Genomic DNA, 23762 nt, shown 5'->3' with positions numbered 1-23762 from the left:
CTTCTTTAGTAGCCATGACTATCAAATGATTTTAACAGGCCCCGTTCACGTTAACAGAAAATTGCGTTGCCTTTATCTTTTCATGGCAACCCTCCATAGAGATTTCTCAGCCTACTTTAAGTAACAGCGACCGTAAAACATTGTTTCACACTTTTATTATGGTTAATAATCATGAGTGTTGATCAACTATGGTCCATTACACCACTATTACTTGCTTTTGGTATATGTGGGGAAGATGTTAGCCTGAGGACATAGAAGCTGATGCAAACAATCACAGAGTACCAGAGAGAGGTTTTTGTGATCAATTTGTTGGAGTTAAACCCAACAATAGAGGGATGGAGTTACAAGTTCATTAAGCCAAGGAGCGAGGGAACTAATGAGCAAACATTCAAGTTTGCATTAATACCTCATCATTAGTGTTCAATAGCATTGTTGCTCTCAGGCGCCTTTTTTTTCCCCACTCAGCTGCTCAAGTGGTCAAACAGAACACTTTGCTGGAAAGGGTCAAATCTGTTTTTAGCCATGCTGGCTGTGCGGCTCAAAGGAATGGCAGTGTGTTAACATCTATTTGATGTAATTGGGTGCAGACGTCCGTTATTGTCCTAATCAGGTCATCGTTTTCACTTATCCAGGGAAATATCACAACATGTAGTAGATTGTTTACTGCGACAGTGGTCTTGGTTGGACTTCCGGTTATGGCGGCACGGTGAGCAGACGTGGATTCTGGTGCTCTGTTGCTAATCCTAAAAACAAAAACTAGAAAAGTAACCAAGGACAATGATCTTGGTGGTCCTGTAAGTAAATGATCTCATAAACCATTGAATTAAGTGGCTGTAGACTACTAATCTTGTTTTCCAAAGACTGGCTCAAATATATGCCTATCATGGGAACAGAACACTGTTAGGCTCGGAAACGGCTTGTCTAGAAAACGATGCCAAGTGCCAAAAACAGAAGATACTTTTCCACTGCTCTTTTTTTCATCGTAAAAGAAGAAGTTTAAAGTGGCAGTCCCTTTTTTGTGCTGTCAACCTTCCAACATAGACCGTGGTTACACACTTTTTGATGCGACTTTTGTGATTGTATGCGCCAGATCGGAACTCGTCACGGTGTGTCCGCATGTGTGTCCACACTGGACACTTCAATGGGACCTGCTTGATCTGATGTATTTCCGCTTTATATACACACTTTGTTGAGGAGAGAGCTGCGAAGACGAGTGATTTACGCAACTATAATAGTGACCATAATGCTATAAGACAGCAGCTCTCAGCTGTTCCCCAGCCCCGGTTTTCCTCCATCTTTGAACCTCTTCCCTTTGCTCAGCGTCTGAAGAGAAACTCCAGTGTGACGGGAACATAACGCAAGACCCACGTTTGACAAATTGTCTAGGCTGTGCCCACATGCTGTCCACACCTCACTAAGATCGAAACTCAATGCGAGCCAGGCCACCTCGGCATGTACTCTGGCTGATCAGTTCCCAATGCCAGCAAGTTCGGATCTCGGCGCGTACAGACTTGGCTAGTCTCGCTTTGACAGACCTTACTCCACAGTGCCGCGGAGGAGGGTCTGGCTAGTCCACACAGCATTCCGGGATGGGAGAAAAACCTGCTTAATTTATTGGCATTTCTTCAAACAAATCACAGCCTTCACTGGGCAGAGCCACGGGGCCGCTGCAAAATAGCCTCGGGAAGGGACTTGTTTTGCTGGAAAAAGTTGTTCTTGTCGTGAGGAAAACTCAGATTGGACAGATAGTGTAGCTACCTGTCTGGATTTACCCTGCAGAGATCTGAGGAGCAGTTAACCAAAGTCCTCATAAATCCACCGGGGTTTAGAATGGCAACACAAAGAAAGAGGAAGGTAACGGACATCTGGCCAAAAAGAGGGACATCTGGCGGAATTTCCAGCGGCAACGGAGCAATCCCGGAGGTGGAACGTGGTGGATGTAGACTAAGACTTGACAGTAAGCGCGTCCTGGCATGATCGGATGACAAAAGTTGCATTGAAAAGAAAAGTGTAACCACGGCCATAGCTGTGTTGGCCTTTCCCACCACAGTTTGTGCCACTTCTAACTTGTGATCAAGTCTTAACAGAACTAATAGCATTTACGCCATTTTATAAAAGCACTGCTCCAGTTGTGCCAGGCACCCATCTAAGAAAGGTGCGTTGGGAACTGAACTCGACAGCGACTCAACAAACTGTTTCTGTCAAGTTATCGAGCAAAGTAGACAACGGCGGCTCATTCCCTCGGTGACTGTTTCACTGTGTCTGTCACGTTAACAAGGTGTTACCCGACCCCCAGTGAGACAGAAATACTGACACGCACCGACACACACACATGCACAGTCCCAGGGTTCGACTTTGTGAGACAGACAGTGAAACACACACAGACAGACTGTGACACTGACACACATGGATATAGTGGTGCGCACACACACACACTGTGTAGAATACACACATACAGTACAGATACACACACTGTGCTGCTGTCTGCCAGGAGGTACAGCTGTAACGTTATTCAGGGAAAACCGTACGGGACGCCGGGAAGAGACAGTTGACACTTCCTCAGCCCTAACTGATAGTCAGGACTGCTGCCTACCGAGCTCAGCCCGGCTCACCGTATACATAATAGATGTAAATTCACAACTCGGGGCTCAAGCTGAGAGCTGTGTGACACCTTTTTTTGTGTGAAATTACTGTATCTCCATCATCCGGACAGGACAAAAACCATGACAATGACAAATGAGTTGCATTGTTTTAATCCCTCTCGTTCCTGCCACTTAAGGTCTTCGAGACCCACTTGCACGGAGTGTTCAGTGTTCTTTATTGAAAAGCAGACACTCTGATGAATATATGTATATGGGCTTTTCTCAACACGTGATTACATTTCTGGCATCGGTGGTGGTGAAATGCTCATGTGGAAGGCAGCTGGCTTTAAAATTGTAGCACAGTGTTGGGGAAAGTGACTTGTTCCCTGCAGTTTGGGAGCTTGTTCATGCAGGAGGACTTGCAGGTGGGTGCATCGTAATGGTGGATTCATTACAGGTCAACTAGCCCCAGTTTGTGCCTCTCATGTATTACCGTTACATTTGAGTAATGGAGGTAAGCATCAGGTTTTTCTGAAAGTAAAGACCCTCTGATCTCAGGGAAATTTAAAGGGATACTTTGCCGATTTTCAACCAGCTTTCTACCATAACAATGTGGGTAGTACGTGTGAATGAATGATAGTAAACTTCCCTCTGTATTGCCAGCACCCAGATCTCCAAGCTCATCTCCCAGCTCAAATCCGCCAGCTTTTCGGCTGGATCGGGGGCTGCTGGAACTACAGATTGTACTTCTGCATAAGGACACAGAAAAGTATAGAGGCGGATCGCGAGAGAGAGAGAGAGAGAGAGAGAGAGAGAGAGAGGGAGGGGAGGGGGAGAGAGAGATCTGCCCCTCTCTTTCTCAAACTCAGATTAAACTGTAAAACTAGCAGTGGTGATCAAATATAAACCAAGATTTTGTTACTGTATTGCCTACTTCTCGCCTCAAATGTTTTAAAAAGTATTTGCCTCTTTATACTGCTTAGACAGCCCAGTTTTATTCATCTTCCCAGCAATTAAATACTTTTTTTTTAATCGACGTCATCATTTTGGTCATTTCCAGAATTGTTAAATACATTTTTAAATGAATGCCTTTCTCCATTTGTGCCTCTTTTTTTCTAACCAAAATAAAATTTCATATCTTCTGGCTCACTTTGTGAATCAAAATTAATTGTCCAAAGTCCACCCCAAAGGGACTTACCATCTCCAACAGAAAACACTGTTCACAAACTGCTCCAAACAGCTCTATTGTAGTCCAGCCTTTACTTCAGAGACCAACCTGGTCACTTTGTAACACACGTTATAATGCTCTACCTCATACTCTGCTTCTGACTGGCTAGTAGTCCTTACCTAGCTACTGCGCATGTGCGACTCCCAACGAAGATAGATAGATAGATAGAAGTGAGATGTCTCACTCTGTAGCTAAAACAGAGAGCTCAACACACAGGGTGAAAAGAGGAGCTGGAGCAATGTGCAGTACAACAAATATATGGTGTTTTCTGAAAATTAAACCATGTAAACCTATTCTGGTACAACCTCTAAATACAATTATGAACCTGAAAATGGGCATAATATGAACACTTTAAAATATTTATTATTAGTTATATTGGTATATATTGATGTTTCATTCCAATATTTTATATTTCTATACAAAATAAGATTAATATTTTGTTTTCCAAAAAGAGCAGGGTTATATGTAATTTCCATCAAATCATCCAGACTGCTGGGAAATACCGTCAGAGCTGCAGGGAGTGTTGTTAAATGAGGAAGTTTGCCAGCTATTTATTTTTCAGAAAATGGGATGCCCAACGCTGTGATTTCAATGTAATGGTAATACATAAGAGGCACCAATTGGGACTCCTCTCCAACTTTCAAATTACCTATAAACAATTAATGAGAGTTAGTAATGTTTTTACCTGAGGAAATCCCACACTTCAAATGAATTAAATATGATAACAGCTTGGGTAGAAGTATGTTGAACACATTGAGTGTGCAGATATCGGTCATGCTTTGGGCAATAATCAGTGTCCACCTGCAGTTTGGCTTTCTTGGATCGACTCCCCTGCATCGAACCTGAACATTTTCCATGTGTTGCACCGATTTAGCCTAATTTCTCCCTCTCAATAACGGTCTGCGGGACTGCTGTCCAGCCCTGGAGCTGGAACAAAGCGCAGCCCATCTGGTGTATTGGATACTTCTCTGTTCAGAGCTATATTCGTCTAATGGCTCCCCATGGAAAAAAGCTTTTTGTTCTTAGACAGGCTAATGGATGGCCAAGGTTACCAGAGTCCTTGTTGTTAAGGTGAGGTTGTTGTGTTGATCGAACACCGAGCCAAAAGTCTTAAAGACCGGAGAGTATCATGAGGAGAGGGCAGGGCTTGCTTAAAATTCCCCTCAAGCGGCGGGTGCATAGGCTTATTTTTCTCAGTGATTTTCCCTTTCTCGCACTGTCTCACACTCACACACACACACACACATGCTAGCAACATTGAACCAATGATGAGAGCAATGAGCCATAGCCAAATCTAGGGAGGGTTTCGGGAGGCTCGGAGAGTGAATGGGATTTTAGAAGCTGGAGCCTAAGTTAGGTCACAGCAACCTTGTGGTTGAAAAGCAGCACGCTAATGTCTCTATGCTGCTGCTGCTGCTGCTGCTAAACTCACCCAGAGAGGAGGAAAGGCTGATCTCACCACCTCTCACATCGTGTGTCCCTTAATGTCTGCTTCTTGCTTTTTTTTTTTCCCCTTTGACTCCCCTGCGTCATCCCTCCTTCTCTCTGCCCTTCTTTTTCAGCCTCCCTTTCCGTCTCCCTCCCTCTGCCAGACTGCAAAGCTTTTTTGGTGGCGCTATAACTGCTTGTAGTCCATTTACCCTCTTTGCAATTTTTTTCAGAGCCACTTTCCTCTTCAAGCTTTCTGAAATGACTTCCATCTTAAGACCGACAGAGATGGAGAGCGAGAGACTGATGGATTTGCTCCATTATCAGTCAGGCTTTTGCTCGTTGCGGCACGCCGTGCCTTTGGGCCTCCATCGCTCCATCCCTCCGTGTGTCTCTTTCCCCCCCCTCCTAAACTCATAATGAGAGAATTATACCGGCCGCGGCAAATCAGTGTCTCCCTCCCACACAACACCAACAATAGAGGCTATCATGAGCGGAGGGAAAGAAGCGTCCTTTGCACGCCGTCAACGAACACAAGGACTCGTTTGGTGTGTGCAGCAGTGCCTGTGTTTTCATTACCTGTGTATTTTAGGCTGGCATTGTGGTCTCAAAAAAGCAGCAGTCAGGAGCTGATGAGGAACTTTTTTTTTTTAAGAAATGAGGGGCTGGCTAGTTGTATGTTATCAGGATCTGTGGGTGTGTGGAGCGTGCAATAAGCCATTTAAACTCGTATACAGAAAAAATGAGGACTTTGAAAGAGAGCTAAGAATTAAAGGAGAGGTATTTGGATCTAGAGAAGGCAACAGGAGTCGGTTGGTCTGTGCTCCAGACTGAAATATTTTAGCATCTGTTGGATGGATTGCCATAACAGTTGGTACGGACATCCATGGTGCCCACAGGATGAATCCTGAGTACTTTTGGGTAGGGATGGGTCTTGAGACCCGGTTCTATTAAGTTCTGTTCCGGCGCAAAATGAACCTAGGGGTTAATGTGCCGAGTCGAACGTTCTCTGGACGACGAACGCCGTGCAACCAGTAACTAACCAGTAACGTAGTTCATGGACGGCGTTCGTCGTTCGATTGGTCATGACTGTTATCCAAGATGGCGACCGCATATAAACATTAACGCTAATGTCTTTATAATCTGTCTTTGTAATAAACTGTCTGTACACTTACAAAGTTATCAATGCTTCGGTTTACATGTAGGGACCCTCATTATGCTACCGTGGAAGTGTGGTGCTATTTTGAGCCTTGTTAGTGGTGTAGAAATAGAGATTTACCCTGTGCCCCGAAAGCTAGCTCTAACAGCTAAACATCGGTTTGCGGTAGCTAGTTTCAAGCTAGAGACACATTTGATTAGCATAAAAACGGCTCCCAGAGAACCTTTGACTCGGTACACATGTTATTAACCCCTAGGTTCATTTTACGCCGGAATTGTCCTTTTAAGGACCCAGTTCCAAATTTCTCAAAACCCGAAAATTGTTAAGGTTTGAGCTTATTGAGACTAGTGGATTGTACATAGTTATGTCTTAAAATAGATACGTGCACGAACCGGAAAAATTATTTACGATCACAGTGTGTGCGTAAAGACCGTAGGTAAACACTAGCCTCCCCACAGCAAATAATTCAAAACTTAGTCGGACTGGCTACCGAGAGCACCGCTCTGTGGGCCGCTTAATCTACTCGTTAACCCTGTGAACCCGAGCTTGTCGTAGTCGACAAAAAAACTGCATTGTTTTTCTGCAATAAATCCAAACTGTTACATCCAAGGATTGATACGCTTTATGTCTATAACTTATGAATTTCCGGTCGTTTATCGCCGCTAGCTTTTATGCTACCTGCCATCTTGCTTTGCTCAGGGAGACCATTCTGACAAATCAAAAGCTTGTTTACGTCTTGTCAACCAATGGAAGGCTGGTCCGTCATTGCAGATGAAACAAAGGTCGTATTTAGTGAAGAGGAGTTCTGTTAAGATTAAGACTTTCTAATCTTGTCTTTCCACGAAATAATAGCAAAGTATCGATAATGGTATCGATAAAGACTAGGATGGTTAAGCAGTCTCGAAAATAATATCAATATTAATAAAAATGAACGATCCCCATCCCTACTTTTGGGATCCTCTGACGTTTTACTTGGCGCCATCACCAGGAAAGTGTTAACACTTGTCCAGTGAAATATCTTACCATCTACTTGATCGATTGGCACAGAATTTTTTTGTACAGACATTCTCCCAGATTATGTATTTTACTGACTTTGGTGATCCTTTTTAACTCTAGCGCCACCATGTGGTTGACTTTTTTTTTTTTAAATGTCTTTACAGCTGTTTGAATGGATTGCGGTGAAATTTGGGACAGACATTCTCCCTCAGGATCAATTGTTCTAATTTTGATACTAACTTTTCATTTCATGCTTTTATCTGGTCAGAATTAAAATGTGTCCAATGCTTTGGTTTATGACCACGTAATATCACAATTATTGACATTCCCAACAGCCTCAGCAGTACTTTATGTAAGCGCAAATGACATGCCAAACTAAGATGGCGAACATTGTCAACACTACACCTGCTAATCATCAGGATGTTAGAATTGTCATTGCAGACATGTTTGCATGCTAACCTTAGCATTTAGCTCAAAACACTTCAGCACAGTACAGCCTCACAGAGCCACTAATGTGGCTGTAGACCTAAGGGCCTTGCACACCAAAAACTGTAACTATAAAAAAAAAAATATGTGAGCATCCACACAGTTCTGTAAATAGCTGTGCCGTGCACGCTCCAGCTGTGTCTGCCAAAATGGATGTCTCGGTTAATAATAATACCAAAAACACTTCACCACTGATTGCATCCCAGATGTCCTTTTTCTTGATCGTGTCTTTATAAACACTGTTTGTTTAATTTTTTTTTTTTAACCTCAGTGATGGGTCTCTCGCCACATATCTGCTATGTGTGACATGTTGAACGTCCTGTAAATTGGGAAGGATTTTGATTGGCTGTCAGTGTTTTTAGTCGTTCATCGGATCACTCTGAAAGGGATCCCAACGCTATCTCGTTCGACCACCGTCGTTATAGTTGCGGTGTGGCCATCCGCTTGAGTTGGAACGATTTTTAAAACGATATATTCAGAGTGTGACAATGGAGACGGTTAAACTTGAAGTTCTGGGATTCTCTGAAGTTCAGCTCATGTTCAAATACAACACAACAGACTTAAACTCTGAATCATGCTATTTGGCCCAAGGTATTAACATTTTTTTCTCGTCAGACACTCACTATGCCTGCTGAGAAAGTGACTGCTGTGCTGCTGTCTGATGGGAGCTTTCAGGTCGTTGATTACTAGGTGTCATGCCTGTGGTGTCGCAGCAGCGGGGGGGCTATACTCTTTGTACGGCAGCTGACACTGTCGAGCAATGATAAAGTTTTGTTTGCTAACAAAGAAGACCCAAATTATAATTGGAATTACTTGTTGACTTATCTGTAGTTCTACATTCCGATTGGGCTTCTGAATAATTTCACAAGTTGCATGTATTGTGTGAACTCCTGATTAATGCAGTTCCGTCTGCTGAACTAGGGCGTCGCTAGTCTATATCCACGACGTTCCACTTCCGGGATTGTTCGGTTGCCTCCGGAAATTCCGCCCGATTTCACTCATTTCGGCCGGATGTCCGTCACCTTCCGCTTTCTTTGTGTTGCAATTTTAAACTCCGGCAGCTTTATGAGAACCATGGTTAACTGTTCCTCAGATCTCTGCAGGGTCAATCCAGACAGACAGCTACCTATTCCGGAATGCTGTGTGGACTAACCAGACCCTCCTCCGCAGCGTTGTGGAGGAACGTCTGGCAAAGCGAGACTAAGGCGTTGCTAACCAAAACACACAGAGAATCACCTTCGCACCTCAGTTTACACCAAAAGAGGGAAAAGCTGATATACAAGAGGCTTTAAAAGGCCTGAAAAGTGACTGCTTCACTGCTCCAAGCACACAAACATACACACTGCTAACATGCCAGTGATGTTAGGGCAGCACTAAAGTGGAAAGATAAGTCACCTTCATCTTTTTCTTTTTAAGGACTCAGCTATGGCAATGGAGCTAAATTTTATTGAAGAGTTTGGGTCCAACAAACTCATTGGGTTTACTGCCTCTTTCATGGATTTAGCCCCTCATCATCATCCATCTCTCCACCTCTCTCCCCCTCCTACTTTACTCTCCTTTCCTTTATTATGTGTCTCTTGTTCTTTTTTTTATCAATCAGTCCTTTACTTCTTTTTTTTTTCCCCTACCCTATCTTTCATCTTTGGGCTCTCTTTACCACTCTTTGGTCGATCTTCTCCCAATCATTTTGGTGTTGCTCCTTATGATGAGTTCCAGGGCAGAAAACGGCATTGTGACAATAATGAATCACAATTTGTCTCACACCACTTCCCAGATGAGATAAAGACGAACACTTCTCGGATGTATTTCATCCACGTAGGCGAAAATGAGGAGACCTATTTTGTTCAAATTTACATGTACTTGTGCATCAATCCATGCATGCATGCACACACAAACGCCATCTAAGGACCAAGCACAAATGGTATGCAGTGTGAATGTACATTAGAAAACGGAGCATGCCAAAGTTGAGAACTAGCACCTCTGATCCACAACTCACCTACTGTTTTACATATACATTTGATACATATACAGTAAGTGCATACATTCTAAATGAGCAGTTCTCTTTGATCAGCAAAAAGCTGAGCCTATATGTTTTCAAACTAAGTCAGGGGCTCACTGGAAACTTCTCCCTGTTTTAATTATGCCAATGTAGCGTTCTTAAATACCACCACAAACATAAGTATTATAACTCAAGCTACGATCTTTTCCTAAACCTAACTTAAGTAGCATTAGTTTTGTTTGAATTCACCACGGGGGACTCCCCCCTTCACCCCCCCAAAAAACAACAAAAACAGTGACGCCAAGGGTCCTGACCAAGCTAATGGCCACCTTAACCAATAGATGATAATGGTGTAATTCTGATGTAGCAGGTAGTAGCAGGCCCATTCTAACCCATATCTATGAGACTAATAACCAATGATAACGGCCATTGAATGGAGTGATAATATTCGAAACGGGTGCACCCTCTATCTGTCCTTTTTACATTTTCGTTCTATTCCTATGGAACTGAACTAGATTTAAAAGATACTGTAGGTAAAAATGTACCCTTGTCTTCGTGCATAGAAAAGTACCTTTAACCGTAGCTGTTTGCGTACTCTGAAAGAAAGAAAATCATCGAGGGTCCCAATTAATAGCAGTTACATAAACCATCTTTAATATGCACCATATGAAACCACATAAATCAGTCACTCAATGAATAATTGAGACGTCCTCTTTGACACTCTCAGATGTGTGCACCGCTGCCTGCAATGTGCCGCCGTACCCATAGAGAAATGCAATGTGGGAAATGTGTTAGCATCTTTAATTTCTATATTAGCCATTGGGTATGGCCAGGTCAGCCTGGGAGACTGGTGGCTGCCGAGGCGGTTAGCTTCATTCCAGACCTGCTCAGTGGGACTCGCTCTGATTAGCCAGAGGCTCAGAACGCATGGTGATGGGCTACTTTAGCTATGCAGATGAGATAATACATCCATATGTATTAATGTGAATTTTGAGTGTGTGCGGTTAGCTGTGTGCCAGCGTTGCATTCAAAGACAGATAGATGTTCTGTTTTTTTTTTTTTTTATATGGGTAATGCTGATGATGTGCATTTTTTCTGTGTGTGTGTGTGTTGTCATACACGTACAGGAATCTGGGTGTGTCTGGATGCGCATTTGAGTGATTATGGTTATGATAATGTCTGGTTGGTGACAGAGGGAGAAAACTATTATGTTGATGATGGTAATGATGAATGTTTTACAATGAGGATGATAATTACAATCGTTGTCTTGGTCTTACATCCATCAGTCATAGATTAAACACCCTCGGGAAGACACAGAGGCTGCTGTTAACTGCTGCACGCTGCAGCATGGGCACCACATCAACTTTAGCGTAATTTACATTACATTTCCATTTTAGGCACTTAAGTCAGTGCTCTTATCCAGAGCGATTCACAATGGGGAGGTTGTGGTTCAGTGTCTTGTTAGACATAGATGTTTATGGGCATCTGTTGGCAATGGCAGGGCTCAAAACTTTTGGCTCAAGGGGACAATAATACAATATAATGCTATATAATACAATAAACCTTCAATTAACCGTGGCTCTGTGATCTTCAACAGGGGGTCCTCAGAGTCATTGCAGAGGGGCCGCCAAGTTATTGTTTAATACATTTTTGAAAGTTTTTCCCCCTACCAAAATTAAAATATGTCTGAAAATATACATTAACACGGATCCACTATATTGTTTGCAAAGATAAATCTGACTATTCGTAAAAAACAACAACATTGATGATACGATAGCCTATAGGTAAGGTAGCCACTATGCTAGCCATCAACAGATACAGTTAAGCTTAGGGATTCACTGTGTCTTCCACATGTATGTTTAACATTTAAACATGATGATGTATGAATATGTAAGTATTAGCTGGGTATTGTAGGGCACCATAAAAGGCATGTTTAAAAGCTTTAGGCCGTCCTAGACAGTATCGTAGTTCCAGTTTATTATGCAACTCATTTGTATACAATATATGTAGTAGGGGGTCTCTGCTCGTCTCTCTTTTAGGTTGGGGGTCCTTGGCCTAAAAAACTTTGAAGACCCCTGCTCTAGCTCTTTAATAGAGCCGAAATGATAGTGGATTCATGATTCATCATTACTTTATAATAATAACAAAAATGATAACAACATACTGTTCTCCTGATAAGGTGTTGTTTCAGTTCTTACATGTGTAGTTTTATTTTACATATAATTTTAAATCTGGACAAAAGGATTATAACTAGTAACCCCTTGCCCTCAGATTCACCTGTAAGCGTGATTCTGAGTATTGGTCGTCCGTACAGCATGTGTGATGTCAATTTATATTGTTTTAAACAGAAATGTGTAGAAAATATGTTGATCTGGAGTAATGGGGATTTTTTGATGTATGCTGCATCATGCCTCAAACCTGTGTATTGAGTTGAGGTGTCACAGCTTGGTTCAGGCTTGGACCCAAATGCAGAAAGGCGAGGAGATGGCAGTAGTTGGTATAAAAAGAATTAATCACAACACAAGGAGACTTACAGACCACGTAAGTAGATCCAGAATCCCAAAGCACAGGGAAAAACCAGGAACACAAAAACTTGGGCGGGAAAGTCCAGGAAGCACGGGGGAAACACCAGGAACACACAATTCTACTGGCAGGGAAAAGAATGACTACAAACCAACACCAGACACAGACGAAATACACAAGGTAACGAGGGTAGTAACGAGGGACAGGTGACACGAGGGCTGAGGAACAGGTGAGACACATCAGTGCAGGGCAGACAATCACAAAGGCGAGGGAGTACAAGGCAGGAAGTAAAACAAGACATGACACAGGAGAAACAGGCGCTACAGTAGTAAAAGTAAAACAGGAAACTGAAACGTAAAAACACACACGAGGATGGTACTAGGAAAACAAAACACAGACCGAAAACGGGGGAAACATAACCATGAACAATTAACAGGGAAACGGTAACACACAGGGAATTAATTGACAAAATAACACAGGAAAAACCCCAAATGAAAACCACAACCATGACATCACTCTGATGATAGGTGCTGCACAGGGCTTGACTGGGACAAAAAAAAATCGGCCTAGGCAGCCCACACCCACTGTGATTGGTCAGACACATTCCCTGCAGACAGTCTTCTTAAAATATGCGTGCATTCTATGACATGAGTTGCTTAGTGTTCAGCGTTCATGTGATAGTTTTGGATCCTTCAAGAGGGGTCTCAATACTTGTTGATATTACACTTGAGTAATTAATACATTTTTAGAGTTATGATTTGTATATGTATGGTATTTGTTTATTTATTTTTTATTATTGATATTTGATATTATATTGCCATTATTGCTATTATTACTATTTGGCTTAATATTGGCTTAACAACTTTTAAAAACTGTTTACTGTTAATTTTAACTATTTTCAGATTAATATTTTGTCGCTTTGGACAAAAGTGTCTGCTAAATACAATAACCATAACCGTAACCCTTCCCAAAAGCTACAATAAAGCTGAGAGTAGTATATGGCCTGGAAAAGAGCACCAATACAAGAGAAGCTAATTAAGCCATTCAAGGAACACTGATGCTTGTATCACCACTGATTTTCTAGATCACACAGACTTTTCAGCTACCCAACAGGCTAACCGCTAGCATTTTCAATGTAAGCTTAAGCAGTTAGCTTACCTGAGAGCCACTAACTTTAATGTTACAGCCAAACTGCTTTTTGTCGTTATGACGTGACACACACACACACACACACACACACACACACACACACACACACACACACACACACACACACACACACACCTCCTTCCCTTCCTGAGAGTCCCTGTTAATTTGCCTACTCCTTACCACGTTGTCATCTACTCTCTCTTCCATCTTTTCCTCACTCGCTCCCATGGCCCTGTCATGGTCACTCTCCTCCTCCTCGCCTTCTTCCCTGTCATGATGCTGTTTCTGATTCTCTGTATAGCCAGCCACCTCTCCTCGTTCCTCTACTTCAGGTGATGCTGATCTTGAAGCATAGCCTAGAAATCTAGACGCACCCTATCGGCAGCAAATGTAATGTGGGTCTGGCTTGTCGGGCTAGTCGAAGCACCTGCTACAGCCCCAAACATGTCAGAAATGTTGACACATTTTGAGGCATCCGCCTGTAGATTCTTAATCTTTTTCTCCTGTAATTTCTCTGCACCTCCCTTGCGCTTTGTTGGTCGCTTGTCCATTTTAACGTGGATGCTGAACTTCCAGCATAACTATTACAGCTCGTGTCTCAGGGCCGGGAGGGGGGGGAGAAGGGGGTTCCTGGATTTGTTTGGGTCAGGCCGGTGCCAATAAAGAAAATGAACCAATGGGCCGCTGTCAGTTCTTCATGGGCCGGCGCGGCTCAAAAAAAAAAAAAAAAAAAATGGGCGATTCGGCCCAAAAGTGCATTGGCCCACCGGGAAAATGCCCGGTATGCCAGATGGCCAGTCCAGCCCTGGTGCTGCCGATTGATTCATCATGCCGAATCTTTTTTGTTTGCACATCATCTGGATTTAAACCCCGCTTAACACGGCAAAGACAAACTGAGCTGCACGGTCTAATGAAGCTGTCTCTGACGGTGAAATCCTGCTGTGTCACTTTATCAGCGAGCTGCCCTCCAATAAAAACTTCAAAGGCGCGTTGTTAGCGGGTGGAAATGGGATACGAGCGCTGGAGTGGGGACTTGGCTCGGCCCCTCCAGGGTGGCGGAATCAGGATTCGGCTGGTGACGGTGATGTCCCTTTGAGGGAGTCGGGAGGGGAGTGTGATGATCTCTGCTTTAGCCTCCAGACAGCTGATTAGATATTGGGCTGTCAGTCGGCCCATTTTGTTTGTGTCTCTAATTGTCTGCCTCTCCCTCTCATGCTTCATTTCCCCCACCAATCCGTGTTCCCCTCCCCTCTTCTTTCTTTCACTCTCATTGAGGCCTACTTTGCTCTACTGTCCTCCACTCCCCACCCTTACCCTCAATTGTTTGCCCACTGGCTTCCTTACTACGCTCAAAGCCAATTTTCTAGGACTTGTCAGTGACTCATTCAGTCATATGAGAGAGGGCAGAGAGAAAGAGTCTTCTAGAGTTTTTAGAGGAGGAGTGGGAGGGAGGGAGGGAGGGAGGGAGTTGACAGCAAAAGGGAGTGGGAGATGAAGGGAACAGAATAAAGGAAGCAATTGTGATAAAAGACGGAGATAAGAGCTGTGGTTTGTCCTGTTTTCCTCCTGCTGCGGCGTCAGGCAGTTTTTCCAAGGTAGCCCCCAACTTAGAAGTTGAGTGCTCATATCTGGTTACCACCCGCCGGTCTTAAAGAACTTGTGCTGAGTCCTCAAGTGATAAAAAGCTTACAGTGTCTGGTGTATTGATGGCTGTTCTGTATGAGGAAGAGAGAAAAAAAGAAAGCTTCCAATGTCTACAAAGCCATATGGCCACAGGGGGGGATTCTTTGTCCAGCGTTTTCAGGAGCGGTAACATGCTGACTTTTTCACAGACTTTACTCTCTATGTCTTCACTCCTTTCTTTGGACTAGTGCCGTGACCGTAGAAAACGTGCCTGTTCAGAACGGGCTGATTGTATGGCCCTTTGGTATTGCTGCTTGCAGGTTTCTGGAGAACGGCTCATGCAAACAACTTCACACTCAGCTCCTTAGCAATACACCTGCCATCACATAGATGAATAGTTGAGTAGAATAGAGTGCTGACAGCCAGCTGGTTGGGGCAAGGTTATTTCAGGGAACAAAAGCGCTCATTCTGAAAATTACATCGCTGATGCTTGAAAAGTTTGAGTTTGCTAAATGTAGTCTACATCCACGACGTACCACTTCCGGGATTGCTCCGTTGCCGCCGGAAATTCCGCCGGATGTCCTTCTTTCCGTCCGGATGTGCGTTAACTTCCGCTTTCTTTGTGTTGTAATTTTAAACTCCGGTGGATTTGTGAGGACTATGGTTAACTGCTCCTCAGATCTCTGCAGGGTAAATCCAGACAGCTAACTAGACTATCTGTCCAATCGGAGTTTTCTGTTGCACGACTAAAACAACTTTTGAACGTACACGCTCCACCAAAACAAGTTCCTACCCGAGGCTATTTTGCAGTGGCACCGCGGCTCTGTCGGGTGCATAGCGACTGTGAACAGTTTAAAGAAATGCCAATAAACCAGAGCACATTTTTCTCCTATCCCGGAAGGCTGTGTGGACTAGCCAGACCCTCATCCGCAGCGCTTTGGAGGAAGGTCTGGCAATGCGAGACTAGCTAAAATGTAACATCTCCTGGCTCTCCAGTCTCTCTTTCTTCATCTCTGGCATGTATTCATTCTAATGTGATCTCTGTTTGTGGTCCGTGGTTAGAACTGGGATTACCTGAGTTGACATCCTTGTTCCATGAAGGGTTTGCATGATTTTTTTTCTCCCGTATGCATTTTTGAATAACACACCTGATAAAGCATTCTGATTAGGCTGCAGTCTGCTAACCAGCACTTTTCTTTTAAACAAAACTCTCTACTTTCAAATTACCAATATGCACTCAGGGATTGGTAGCAGGCGCGGCGTTGTCTGCCGATATTTGTAGAGCATGATGTGACATTTTCTTCAATTCAGAGAGAAAAATATAAAACAGAATATTATAATAATAAGCCCCTTTCCCATTTGTTTACAGGGATGTATGACGAGCTTGAGTAGTCATAAGTTAGGAAATACCAGCTGCTCCCTTTTCACATTTTACAGACTAATGGAAGCAACACAAAAGTGATCTATTGATGTGTGAGCCACATATTCACAATATACAGGAGATGGCGTGTTTAAAAAAAAAAAAACTAAAATAGGTTTCCTTCTATTCTGTAGTCTGTTAAAAGCACACAGGAGTTACTCCTTATTTGCCCCAGACTTCTTCTTCTTGGTACATTTTCTTGGGAGAATAACTCAAGGGTAAGGTCATTGCCGAGGCAGATTTTGAGAGAAGGTTGTCTTTTTCCCCCCTCTGCATTTAATAGCTCACCTCTTCCTCATAAAGCTCCGGCAACCTCCCTGGCGCAGAGACAGAGGGTGTAGGACACAGTAAAGGTGAATACCTTTGTTTTATATCCCAAAATAAATATCTCATCCCTTATCGGTAGACGGGGAGTAGTTATATGTATATACCGAAGGCATAAGGTGTTGGGAAGTGGAGCTTGCTCTATACAGAGTTTTATATTCCTGCCAACGCCCCTGAATCTGTTTGCGCTTACCCACTGCCAGTACCAGCTCTACTCGGCTTGGCGCCCCGTCATCCATTTACCATTGTAGATTTAGTACCGCCTCATGCGTGAGGCGAGCGTGGCTGGTCTTCATAGAGACACCGGAGGAAACTGTCGTGACCTAACGCGACACACACAGAACGTCGAATGCTGTGTTGTTTTTGATTCTCGGCATGTGGCTGTTGCCACAGCCAGAAGACCAATTTAGTTTCAGAAGAAGCTTGAGGCAGCAAAAAAAAAAAATGTTTTTCTTTAAAAAAATCACCACTGGCTAAACACTTTAAAAATTTGTTCAGGACACCCCCGTCTGTCGCTAAGCAGTGACGACGCAGTGATTGGTGACGATTCTCTCCGACCAATCAGGAGTCTGAAGGTTTTCACGTCACCTTTTGGTATTGCCTCAGCTCGCTTGGAACCCACGACGGAGGTGATACTAAAAGAAAAGTACCTGTTGGCAGGTACCAGGGACTTTTTTTTTTCATATTGGAAAACCAAAAAAGGCGAGTATAGTCGAGGCGGGTCGAGCAGGTACCATGTAATGGAAAAACGCCTTATTAATCAAGTTAATCAAAAGGATACACTAGTCTTTTGGTGTAGCAGCTTTGTAGCTTTCACTCGCTTCCACTTAGCAACAGAACAATGGAGTTTGGAGTTTTTTGGTCACGACACCACATGATGCTGGATTTGTTTAGTTTCTTCATGAACTGTCATTAATATTCCCATTTAATCAGAAGTAAAGGATCTAAAAGCAGCACACTCATCAGAAGAACGCTTAGTTTATTTTCCATCCACACGCCTTCTCCTCTTTACTTTTCCTTTTTTTTTTTTCGCCCTTGCACCTATTTTTCTCGTTCTTCTTTAACTGTAGCTGCCCCTTGTCTTGAATGTCTTTTAGTTCCTCTTCCTCCTCTCCACTCTCACTACAGCAATCTTCCACCTTCCTATTCCTCGTCCTCCTCCTCTTCCTGCTTGTGCATCCCCTGGCGCTTCTCCTCACAGTGATTCATCCTATAGGATGTCAGGAGCAGCAGAGCTCTAAAATAAACACTTACTGCAGTCAAGGTAGTAATCACCCTCCCTCTGTCTGTCTGTTGCTTTTTTTCTCTATTTCTATTTTTCTGGATTTCTCTCTGTGTTTGTTGTTTTCTGTAATGCTTTTTTTTTACTCAATTATTTGTTTGTTATTTTTATAACTTCTTTTTTGAAAACCCCTAGTGACTGACTCATGTTCATGAGAGATATGACAGGAAATGAGATTAACATTAGCTGTGTTCGAAACAGTTCCCTCATTCACTCACTCACTACTCCCCATATAGTGCTTATTAAATAAGGAACTATATAGGGAATGACCAAACGAGAATTTGGACACTACACTGAAAACACATATCGCAGCGTGACTTGCGTCAGTAGACGCGCCGGTTATGGGTGTGAAGGAGGCAGGCGCGCCCAGCATCATCTAAAAAAGCTTAAGTGTAGGGTACATGGTATGTACACTCAAATCAGCTGTGCATTGTGGGTATTTTTATGTTGGAACTACCCTTTGGAACCGGTTACCGGGTACACTTAAGACAGTCCAAAGCATTGGCAGTTTTAAACAGGGTTTGAAAGTATGGCTTAGGTGCCAATTGTAGTCATTATCATATCATAGTTTATTTTTATTGTTAAATTGTCTGTATAATATGGATGAAATTGATTAATGTATGTTGAATGATTGATGTGTGACCTGCTATTACTTGTCCTCTCCCCTTGCCCTTATAGGGACCACAATGGAAATAAGTCTTTGGGCTTTATTGTGTCATCCCTGACTATTTATGTATTTTTAATGTATGACGCAGAGTGCTGTTTCAAAAATGTTTTTATATTTAAGTGGTCAAATAAAATCAATCAATCAATCAATCAATTTTATAGTGGACTGTATAGTGAATGAAATTAACCACGGAGAATTCAAACACCACAAAGCACTATATAGTGCACTATTTCCGTGATAGATAGATTTCCTATCTATTCCCAACCAAGATCAAGAATCTACAGCCAGTCAGCGGCTCTGTGAGGCTGTACTCAAAGTGCTTTATGCTAAGTGCTATTGTCAGTATGCTGTATGAAAGTGTTTAGCAGGTCAAATGTCTACCATGGTTTCTATTTTAGTTTAGACAGGTTAACTTGCTAACTAGCACAAACTTCTAAGCCCAGCTGTGGGTGAGGGAAATTGGTATGGCAGGTATTCGGTGTGAAACTGACAACTTGCAATTTTGACCTGACGGCGACGCGAGATGTCAGGGCATTACCAAACGTATTGCAATTCATCACATCTCTGGGACATGAATCAACACCACAAGGTTCAACCTCATGGTGGCCCTAGAGGAAAAGTTACCTCTGGGGAACATGAATGGCTTTTAAAAAATAAACCGTCAGCAGTAATCCGTTCAGTAGTTGTTGAGATATTTCAGTCTGGACCAAAGTGGTGGACCGAGCGACTAACTAACATTGTCAACCCTAAAGCCGCGCTGCTACCATGGCTAAAAAATACATTACTTGCCTGGACAGACTGGTCTCATGAAGTGACCTATGTATGACACGTAAATTCGTATGCCGTTATTGGCGTGTTATCAAGACGCACACTCGCTTTTTAGCGTGTTTATCAACGCCGTTTGGCCTCCGTTGACTGACATGACCGTGCGATTGCGCGTGAATTCACGCCGTAGCGAGTAGTATGAAAGGGCGGAAATCCGCGTAGGGAGGTTGGTCTCTCTCTCTCTCTCTTTCTCTCTCTCTCTCTCTCTCTCTCCCTCTCTCTCCCTCTCTCTGTCTCTCTCTCTAAAACTCTAAATGGATTCTATTTTCTGCCTAATTGGGCAAATGTTTTGGTCTACAATGATCTGTGAAGAGGGGTGGCGGGGTGACATGAGGCTCTGCTGCCTTTTCTTTGGTTTGACTTATTCTTTTCATTTGCTCACTCTTTCCTCTCTGTCACTAACAACACACACACACACACACCTTTAAAGACCTCCTCATACCTCTTATGTCTTTCTGGCGCTCCAAAGCCAACATTATTTTTATTTTATTTTTGTAATTATTATTGGGGGCTTATCCCTTTATTTGATAGTGACGGTGGATAGACAGGACCGGGTGGGGGGCAGAAAGAGAGGGGATGACACGCAGCAAAGGGCCGCAGGCCGGAATCTACATGTCTCTCCCCCAAAATGGGTTCAAGGGTTCAAATCAAAGCCTTGCGATGAGAACATTTTAAATTGTTACATTTTTCTTCTACACATTTTCAGCGCTTATTTCTGCGTCCCATATTTTCTGATATCAAAAATTGAAAACGGGTCAGTTTGACCCGAAGTCAACACGAGGGTTAAGCGTGACATTTTCTTTAAAGTCAACCGGGATGTCGTTAAACAGGTTGGAAGCCGGTGGATTTTGTCTCGTTGTGCGTTAGAATCTGTGCTAGGTGGTAGTTGTCGTCGTCGTCGTCGTCGCTTCATGCTAATGAAGCACACATCCAAATGAGCAAGAGGTCTCTCTGCGCGGGTCTCCTGTGGTGCTGGAAATTGGTTTGCCCTCCCTTTTTTACTACAGCGTGGGAACTCCTACAGTACTCCTGGCTGTCAGATGGGGGGGGCAGCAGACCAGGGTCTTCTTCTCTGAAGAGATACAGCAGAGAGAGAGAGAGAGAGAGAGAGAGAGAGAGAGAGAGAGAGAGAGAGAGAGACAGACATCATTATCAGCTACACTTTCTGCAATTCTCAGCTGTGGCTCCCGACTACTCCCAGTTCCACCTGCTTGTTGGAATACCCTCAGGCTAAAGATCCAGCTAAATGTTAAGCAAAGAAAAAGCTGCAATTATCCGTTCACAGACTTCCCCGTGTCAGATCTTTTATTTCTGTCGGTTTTTTTTTATTTTTCACGGTTCCTCAGGAAGCTGCTGTTGTGCTGTGCCTGTTTACCCTGGCGAAGGCCACAGAGATGTAGGTGTGGTTCCCTTCATGTGTGCAGTTTGAATGTTCGCCTCAGCTTGTTGTGGCTTTTCTACAGTACCTGGCGCTGGAACTTCTTCACACATGCAATTAGAAACTTTGAATGGTGCTTCTTTGTGGATTCGCTTATGTAGAACTCAGACCAGCTTCCCACGCTGAGGTGTCTGCTAATGGGGGATCTTAATGAATAAATTAAAGCACATCTTTTTACTTTTTACATCTAAGCAGGCTGGGAACACACAGAGCACTGCTTTTATCATAGTGTCACTATCCAGGCGTAGTTAATGTAATAGTGATAACCGCCACCTGATATCGATTTTTTAAATAAATTATCACTCACTGGGAAGACATTTACAAAAGATGACACATAACGCACATTCCCACAACAGTGGAACAGATTTGTATTTAATTTTTTTCATTTGGCCATTTTATATCCTTTTTCATTTCTACAGTCTTTATCATTTCTGTGTCATACAGTGTGTATTGAGCCTCCGCTAGTAGGGCGAGTCCTGTTCTCCCTTTATGGCGTTCCGTCTTAAATGTCAACACTGATCTGTCGGAATGAGTCCAACTTATGAAATCCAGGGAGCATCTAAAAAAAGATCAGCGTGAACATTTCAAGTCACAGCAGAGAACAAATAACAGTTATTCACACAGGAGATTCATTGCTGCGATCAAAGTTGTTTTTTAAATAACATAAAGATCAGTCTGATCTTTTTTAGGGGCTGTAGAAATTGATGACAGCCCACTTCAAAGGTGCTTATTTGTAACATTTTGTGTCGCAGTTTGGAGTTTGATAGAGTGATTGGGCCTCATTTAAGAGCCTCGTAGGAACCGGTTTGTTCCTAAGTGGCACATGCACGTAATTTAAGATTTGTCAATTTTCTTGTACTCAGACTTTTCTTTGAGGTTACGAATGAAATTCATGAGAATTCAGACCTGTTCTAAGAGTCATGTTCTTGTTCGACTTAAAAATAAGAATCACGTAATCAGTTCTGATTAAACTTGAAGTTTAGTGATCCAGACATAACCTAAAAATAAAACAGAACAAACAACGCAATGCAATTCTATTGGTGTTCTTAGGCATGGCAATTTAAAGGTCCTATGACATGCTGCTTTTTGGATGCTTTTATATAGGCCTTAGTGGTCCCCTAATACTGTATCTGAAGTCTCTTTTATATAGACCTTAGTGGTCCCCTAATACTGTATCTGAAGTCTCTTTTATATAGACCTTAGTGGTCCCCTAATACTGTATCTGAAGTCTCTTTTATATAGACCTTATTGGTCCCCTAATACTGTATCTGAAGTCTCTTTTATATAGACCTTATTGGTCCCCTAATACTGTATCTGAAGTCTCTTTTATATAGACCTTAGTGGTCCCCTAATACTGTATCTGAAGTCTCTTTTATATAGACCTTAGTGGTCCCCTAATACTGTATCTGAAGTCTCTTTTATATAGACCTTAGTGGTCCCCTAATACTGTATCTGAAGTCTCTTTTATATAGACCTTAGTGGTCCCCTAATACTGTATCTGAAGTCTCTTTTATATAGACCTTAGTGGTCCCCTAATACTGTATCTGAAGTCTCTTTTATATAGACCTTATTGGTCCCCTAATACTGTATCTGAAGTCTCTTTTATATAGACCTTATTGGTCCCCTAATACTGTATCTGAAGTCTCTTTTATATAGACCTTAGTGGTCCCCTAATACTGTATCTGAAGTCTCTTTCCCGAAATTCAGCCTTGGTGCAGAATTACAGCCACTAGAGCCAGTCCCACAATGAGCTTTCCTTAGGATGTGCCATTTCTGTGTCTGTAGCTTTAAATGCTATTGAGGAGGAGAGAGGAGGGCAAGGTGGAGGGTGGGGGTGTGCCCTTGACCAACTGTCACTTTGCTCGTTTGAAAGCCATGATGTCTCTCTCTCGTGGGTCGGCCAAATTCTCTGTGCGGGCAAAGCAGAGAAAGGGGAGGTAACCTTGCTCCTTATGACCTCATAAGGAGAAGATTCCAGATCGGCCCATCTGAGCTTTCATTTTCTCAAAGGCAGAGCAGGATACCCAGGGCTCGTTTTACACCATTTCTAGCCACTGGGGGACCATAGGCAGACTGGGGGAACTCATATTAATGTTAAAAAACCTCACAAAGTGAATGGGACCTTTAAAGGGCTGCAGTTCAGTAGTTGTTGAGAGATGATTCTCTCACTCAGACAGCCGCCTCCGGGTCTTTATGCAGGTTGCTGTCCAGAGGGATCATCGCCTTCTTTATAATATTCTCTCGTCCATCTTCATGACCCTCTTTACGCTTCTTATTGAAGTTATGGACCAACCACTTTGCTTTAGTGCGATGCTTTTTAACATCTAACTTCATGTCAAACAAATCCCTCATTTACTTCTGTCACAGTACGACGCTGCTCTGACGACACGTCGTTGGCAGCTGAATTATTGATTTCAACCGGGTCTAACCTGGTGTCACGTTCCCATTACGGCGCGAGCATATTGAGCAATTTGTCCCGGGAATAAACGCTGATTGTAAGGATAAGGATGAGAATGCAAAAAAAAAAAAAAAAAACGGCCTTGCATGAGGCCCATGTTTTTGTAAAGCATATGTTACAGTGTATACATTTTAACAGCTAAATCTTGTGATGTAGGTATCCTGTATTTCGGGGC

At 43.0% G+C, this 23762-nt stretch overlaps 1 protein-coding gene across 1 annotated transcript in view; it reads left to right on the top strand.

Moving 5' to 3' along the window:
• snx29 (sorting nexin 29) overlaps positions 1-23762 on the top strand; it is a 185863-nt gene that overhangs the window by 121372 nt on the left and 40729 nt on the right. The window lies entirely within an intron of this gene.

The sequence above is a fragment of the Perca flavescens genome, chromosome 21 (genome assembly GCF_004354835.1).
Source record: "Perca flavescens isolate YP-PL-M2 chromosome 21, PFLA_1.0, whole genome shotgun sequence".
NCBI lineage: Eukaryota > Metazoa > Chordata > Actinopteri > Perciformes > Percidae > Perca > Perca flavescens.
The sequence above is the reverse complement of the archived record's forward strand: the minus strand, read 5'-3'. Positions and strand labels throughout refer to the sequence as shown.